The sequence below is a fragment of the Uloborus diversus genome, chromosome 3 (genome assembly GCF_026930045.1).
Source record: "Uloborus diversus isolate 005 chromosome 3, Udiv.v.3.1, whole genome shotgun sequence".
NCBI classification, from domain to species: domain Eukaryota; kingdom Metazoa; phylum Arthropoda; class Arachnida; order Araneae; family Uloboridae; genus Uloborus; species Uloborus diversus.
In genome coordinates this window covers 75,045,693-75,052,619 of record NC_072733.1, presented here as the reverse complement: position 1 = coordinate 75,052,619, position 6,927 = coordinate 75,045,693, and the positions used below count along the sequence as shown (strand labels likewise).

Below are 6,927 nucleotides of genomic sequence, written 5' to 3'. Positions count from 1 at the left end.
AGGACTAGTATGTTGATGGACCGTAACTATACCACTTTACGGTATTGTGACCACATACGATTAGCACGTGGAAAAACTCTTAATGAAACACTTTTTGTAACCATTTAAAATGTGCACAGGCACCTAATTACTAGTATTCACAGTAATTTAACCCATTTGGTCAGGTTTTATAGTATGTTAATTAAATGAATGGATCTCTTTAGTCTATAAATTATAAATACAGGTAAGAAATTAATTTAAGAGAGAGTTTCCTTTTAGAATTAAGGCTTACCATTTCAACTGTAACAGTTATGGAATATTAAAAATAAAGGCATTAATTAAGAGAATATTTTAATTGACTTCAATTTTTTAAAAATCAATAAGTAAAAACCCAATAGATACACTACACAGTACTTACATGTTGTTACACAATGTACAAGATTGATTATCAGTATTTTTTAATGTATAATTAGAGCTGTGGTTATATTCAATAAAAAGTGATTGAAATATGCACTAAAACTATGAAAATATGCAGCAAAAATGAAAAAACAAGCAATATTTAAAAAAATGCCCAGAAAACTTGTTACTTCTGAACTAAAACGATTGGATCTTTCCAATCATTCACACAAAAAATGGTAAGCAATGGTTCTTCAAGGTCGGCTTCTATGAGACATGACGAAACAAAAATTACTTCTTAAATTTTTTTCAAAGATAAAAAAGGACCTAAAATCAAGTAAAAAACCCAGCAATAAACATTTATGCATTCAAGTGCACTAACATGAAAAAAAAAAAAAAAAGAAGTAAGAATCTGAAATTGCATATGCATTTGAATGTACTACTATGGGAAGGTATACCTGCAGAAATGATTTTTTGAGCTATGTGAAAAAATAATTTTTGAATTCCATACCAGCATTAGGGAAATGCTGAAATTTTACATTTTACTCAAGCTCTATTTTTCGAGTTCCAACCAAATAAGCAAGCTTGTAAAAAAAAAAGAAAAAAAAAAAACTTAAGTACAGTAGATGACAATAATGTAAAATTTGCTGGTACTGAGTTTTACCTCCCAAACGACAATTTAATCCAAGCTCTCTATTATTGAAAATATTTTAAACACAGAAAAAATAAGAAACCTTACGTGGAGATCTTGTTTATTTTAGAATTTGAGCAATACAAAATAATTCACAAATACATATATACAACATAACAAATGTATTACAAATCGCAACATTTACAAATAATAAAAATCATCTTTTATGTCTTGGACCCAGGCATTGGATTTATTTCCACAAAGCACCTGAAACATAGATTAAAATTAGCCATGTAAAACACAAGCTTAATATTATGGTATTCTGAAACTACAAAATCAGTTTCTGTTAACATTAAATTAAATGCAACAGCAAAATCACTTTTCATCTTTTCCAATATTTACCTCAATACACAATAGAACATACTGGTTCGTTAGGAAGAACGTAGCAAATTAAATATGCTTTCTTAAGGCATAACTTACAAGCTAAAATACATCTGCAGCATTATTAAAAAATTCAGTTGCATTTAAAGCACATTAAAGCTAATCAAATAAAGTACATTCATTATATGTACAGTTTAACTCTCTTAATATGAAATCACGGCAAAAATGAACGTTTTATTCGTTAAGTTTGGTTCGCTATCTAATTACAATTTCACGCATAATGCATAATTGCAAGTCTCGGCTAAGACGAACAAAAATTGCTGACCTCTTACTAAAAACGTTTGTGGTTGAATACTGTAGTATCCTTTTCTATAAATTATTCATTACTTCGTTTGGTAGTAGAAGTCCCATCGTGTATCAAGAAAATATAGATTATTTTGCATAGAAAATACAGTCCGTACATTTGTTGACCCGCAGAAATTGCAATTTATACAGAGATAAAATTGTTCGTCTTCCATTGCGCGGATTACAACCTATTCCGTGATTTTCGATACCATCTTCCTTTTTCAATATTTTCCAAATATATTCAGAAATAAATACCTCGTTTCTTATAAATGAATGTGCTAAATGTACAATTCGTGCAGCAATATTTTTTAAATGTAGAGCAGCATTTCTTCATGTTTTTTTCCCCCCCACAGAATCACTCATTCACAGTAGTTACGAATAACTGCTAATACAAACGAATTCATAGCTTTTTGATACTTCATATTAACCGAGTTCAACTGTATATACAAAAAAAAAGTTTGCTATGCAATTTTTTTCTGAGAAAAATAATAAAGCCTCAGACTTTATTTTTCAACTTGCTTGCAAAAAATAATTTTAAAAATTGGAAAATATACTAAATAGAACAAATAAAAATTAATAAAATTTCCTCTTAACTATTCATCAAAAAAAAAAAAAATCCTATAACAGATCTTTTATTCTGCTAAAAAAACAAAGCCCTCACTTTGTGAAATTTAAATACTAACCTTACGACAAACTTTTTTGTCCTTTGTTTGAAGAGTATACAACTGTAACTGACACCATTAATTCCTCTTTTAAGTCCACAAGGATATTCTATAAAATGCCCAATAACTTCAAATGACAAAGCAAGAAAAATCTCGAATAATTTATGAAGTAATTTCATTTCAGATCCTTAACTTTGTTACCAAGACTTTTTAAGCCATTGAAAATAGCTCTCTCTCACTCCCCCCTCCCCCCCACCCCGACATTTTTGAAAACAACATTTAAACAGTGATCCAACTTTTTCCCAATGGTTTTAAAACTTGGATTTTGAATTTTTAAAACTGATTTTACATATTCAAATTTTTGGCATTATTTGCAACAATATATAAAAGTAACATTAATCACTATAAAAACAAAATTGCTACTTGGATAGAATGTTATTAGATTTATATAATATCCTAAAGAGTTAGCCTATTCAATTGAAGAATTATTTTTAGTTTTACCTTGAATGATTTTTTTCAAATGTAAAAATAACTGTTAAACTTTTTAATGCAAAAAAAAAAAAAAAAAAAAATTGCAAACTCCTGGTTAAAGTTAAATTGGCTTTGTCACAGATATAATTCAAATTACGGATGCACCGAAGATTCAGTTTGGTCGATTGTACTTTAATATTCAGCAACGGAATACTGAAAAAATTTAATATTTGACAAATGGAGACCAAAAACATATTTTTTGAAACAATGAATGAAAATTATAGTATGCAAATTCTTATTAATAGTAGTATTATCACACTGAAAGTAAATGTAATGCAAGAGAAAATACTAAGCTCAAGTTGTATTGCTTTTTCAATTTTTCTTAAATCTTATCACACACCTCATTAACCTTACCAAGGACCCGTCACAAATGATTTTTTCTGGCCCTCCTCCATATTGTTTACTCTTATGTCCCCTACACATATTTCATCTCTCATTTTAAAAATCTCAGGCACCCTTCATGCTCAGGCTAACAGGTGTTTCTCTCTCTCCTCCCCCTGTGCATGCCCCTGAACCTTACTCTATTACTAAATCCATAAAATACACCGCCAGCTCAGTCATTCCATTTGCGGACTGCAGTTTCGTGCTGATTAGCACTCATCAGCCCAGAATAGGAAGGGACTGAGCTGGAGATGGAAAACCCCCTTAAGGAAGCCAAGAGTGCCAAACACTTCTTTTATATGAGCTACCAGTTTGTTTGGCACTCTTGGCTCTCTTAAGTTGTTTTCCACCTCCAGCGCAGTCACTTCCTAATCTGGGCTCATGAGTGCTAATAAGCACGAAACTACAACCCTCGAATGGAATGACTGAGCTGGTGGTGTATTTTATGTATTTCTGCCTTAGCTCTGGCTCTAGGGCAGTAATTTACTGAAAATTACTAAATAATTTAAAAACAAAACAATAACCAGAAAAATAACTCAGAATATTAAGTTTTTATAAAAATGTTAAAATAACATTTTAACAATATTCAGTTGATACTCAGTATACTTCCTATTCGGCAGATAAACCAGATATTTGATTCGGCTAATTATTTCAGTATTCTACCATCAAATAGCAAACAAATGTAAATATCTGACAATTGATAAACAAACACATCTTTCTCTATGGAATGAAGGAAAGTTACAGCAGTTGAAAACCATAGCCAAACTACTATTATCAAATTCAAAGTAATTTTTCTGTAATAGAAAAGCCTCAAATGTAAAATTAAAATTTTATTTTTGCTTAAATTTTACGGCACATTACATCAACCCTACTATCAAACTCATTTAAATATGAAACAGTAACCAGAAAAAAAAACTTCATAATATTAAGTGTTTAAAAATATATAATTTCAAAAATTAATCAAATAGGTGATTAATAATATATAACAACGAAACACTTGGATATTAACTTTTCAATATTTTAATTCAAAGATTAATAATACCAAATTTTTAGGCATTCTACAAGATTGTCAAACAGATATCCAGAAAGAGACTAATTGGAAACAAAAAATAAATGAAAATACTTAGTACCTCTTAAAGTTTGCAAATGCATCATTGATGAGTTTTTCCCAATGCCATCAACTGTCCACAAATTCTTAGGTCTATTAGGTGAAAAGAAAAACACTAGTAAGTCACATAAGGATTAAAAACATACTTTAATTATTTATATCATAAGCATATTTTTCATAATTTTAAAATGCTTCATCTGTTTGTAATACAAATACAAAAGAAAAATTAGATAGCAAAACTGATTTTTAATAATTTTTTTTTTAATTACTTTTTTAACTGTGCATACACAGCTCTCATGGCATTGCTCGGAGTCATGAGATTTTGAAAATTATAGGACATTAATTATAAGTATTTAGTTTTTTACACTTACTTTCTCATAAAGTATGGGGGAGTGGGGGCCCATCAACCAAACTGACAAGGGGACCCCCCTTTAACTCTTGGCGGCCCTGCCTGCAGACAAGCCGAATATTCTGTTCGGCCAATTACTTAAAAACAACAGAGCCTCGTAATTTGAAGATGCTTAAAAGCAATTACTGCTAAAATGAAATACATTTGACGACGTAATTGCTCTTCTGTTTGCTGTTGATTGTTATTTGGATCAGTGATGTTCCTACCAATTTTTCTGAGGGTATACTCCCAGTAATCCATTACACACAAAATGAGTAAGCGTTACATAAATAATATGTCACAATATGAAAATTTTTGAAGCTTGAGATTGGGAAGTATTTATAAAATGGACGAAGTTATTTATGAAACGAACGAACTCTTTTATGCGAGTTTTTTAATGTGGTCCCTATCCACCACAAAAAGAGGTTAGGATGTATTTATCAATTTATACTCATCTTAAAAGGGTAAATATTTTTCAGTGTTATTAACTTATAACTGCGTTGGTTTTTGCAATGGGAACGACAAAAGAAATTAGAGTTAGTGGAAATGCTTTGACAAAATATAAATGCCCCCCCCCCCCCCATTGTTGGCCAAAAAAATATGAATTTATATCTTACGTCAATAATTGTACTTACCAGTGTTTCTGCTTGCAGTTGCATTAATTCTAAATTTTTTCATTTCAAATTAAATTTGGAATTTAATTTGCAATTGCAGGTGAAACGCATTGAGGCATTTAGAAAGAAACACCTTCCCCATAATTTGCCTTATGGAAAGATATTCATTAACTTTGGATGTTTTAGCATTTCGCTAAAGCTTTTTTTTCACATTTTAGCTTTTTTGCTAAAAAGTTTTGAACTCGGATTAAACTCTAGTTCTGACTTAATTTATTCGAAAATTTTCTCTGCAAAAATATTGGGAAAGCTAAACAATATTATTCGATTAAGCTGGGAACTTGAACACTTGCGTCTAAGTGGAAATATTTGGTTCCGGGAGGATTTTTAAAATTCGTATAAGTGGGGGTTTTAGTTTATCCGTTACCTAATAACTTATTTCTTAAATCTTACGACACATAACATTAACCTTACTCTTACTTACTCATTTACACATAAAACAGAAAAAGTAAAAAAATAAGACATCATGATATTAAGTGGTCATAAATATGAAAAGTCAGCTTATTACTGATTTTTCATACTTCAAATATCTAAAAGTTGATTTACAATATAATAAATACTGCTAAAAAGCAATCTAATTTAATTAATCACAGTGATCCAAGTTTAATAATAGTCATGGTGCAGAAACATTTGGTTTCCTGCAAGATTTATTTACATAACATTAGCATGATTGTACGCTGTAAAATCATACATCTGAAGCAGTAGATTTTCAAATAAATAAAGGAATTTAAATTTGTGCAGAATTGCAGATAAACTAACCAAATTCGACACATATCATACTACATGCAATATGGAAGACAATTTTCAACCGTATACGATTGTAATTCTCGGCCAAATACTCAGTATTTCGCAAAATATGTTACAATTCCTAAAAGATAATTGTTTTTTGCAACTTGAACAGTATTTTCCCTGGAAGGGATAATAAACTCAGGGAAATAGAGAGGGAAGAGTCGAAGTTTCAAATTTACTACTGTAAATGCATTCAACATTCAACATTCAACATTGCTTACGTATATGTATAATCTAAAGAAAAGAATAGGTGCAGTGGCACTCATTGATATGTTATAAGTGCGTTTCAGCTCTTAAAATAAGTGTTAGTAGAGATAATATTAAGTAAAACTAAACAAATAACTAAAAATCTAATAAATGAAAAATGTATTTACCTTTCCAATAGAGGCCGCCATGTTTGCTATCATCACCCTCGCTTTTCCATTTCCGGAAGATGGCGTTGCGCGCGCTGAATTCCTATTGGCTGTCAGTCGATCCGATTGGCAAAACTTTACGGTGAAATAACCGCTTTCTCAAAATACGGTGAAAATACTGTTTTTCTTTCGATTAATGGTTTGAAAACCATCTTTTTTATGGTTATTTGACTGTTGAGGCTGAATACGGTAAAATGACAATAAAATAAACTGTTATTTAACCATTTTTTCAGTGAAATTTTTAACAGTGCA

The 6,927-nt window shown here is 30.3% G+C and overlaps 1 long non-coding RNA gene across 1 annotated transcript; it reads right to left on the bottom strand.

Annotated features, from left to right (window-relative positions):
- Positions 1 to 1,110: 1,110 nt before the first annotated feature.
- Positions 1,111 to 6,710, bottom strand: LOC129219451 (uncharacterized). Its single transcript, XR_008580419.1, has 3 exons — positions 6,637 to 6,710; positions 4,437 to 4,507; positions 1,111 to 1,273 (listed from the first exon to the last, which is right to left on the bottom strand). It is a non-coding gene; the product is annotated as an uncharacterized LOC129219451 (long non-coding RNA).
- Between the last annotated feature and the right edge of the window lie 217 nt (positions 6,711 to 6,927).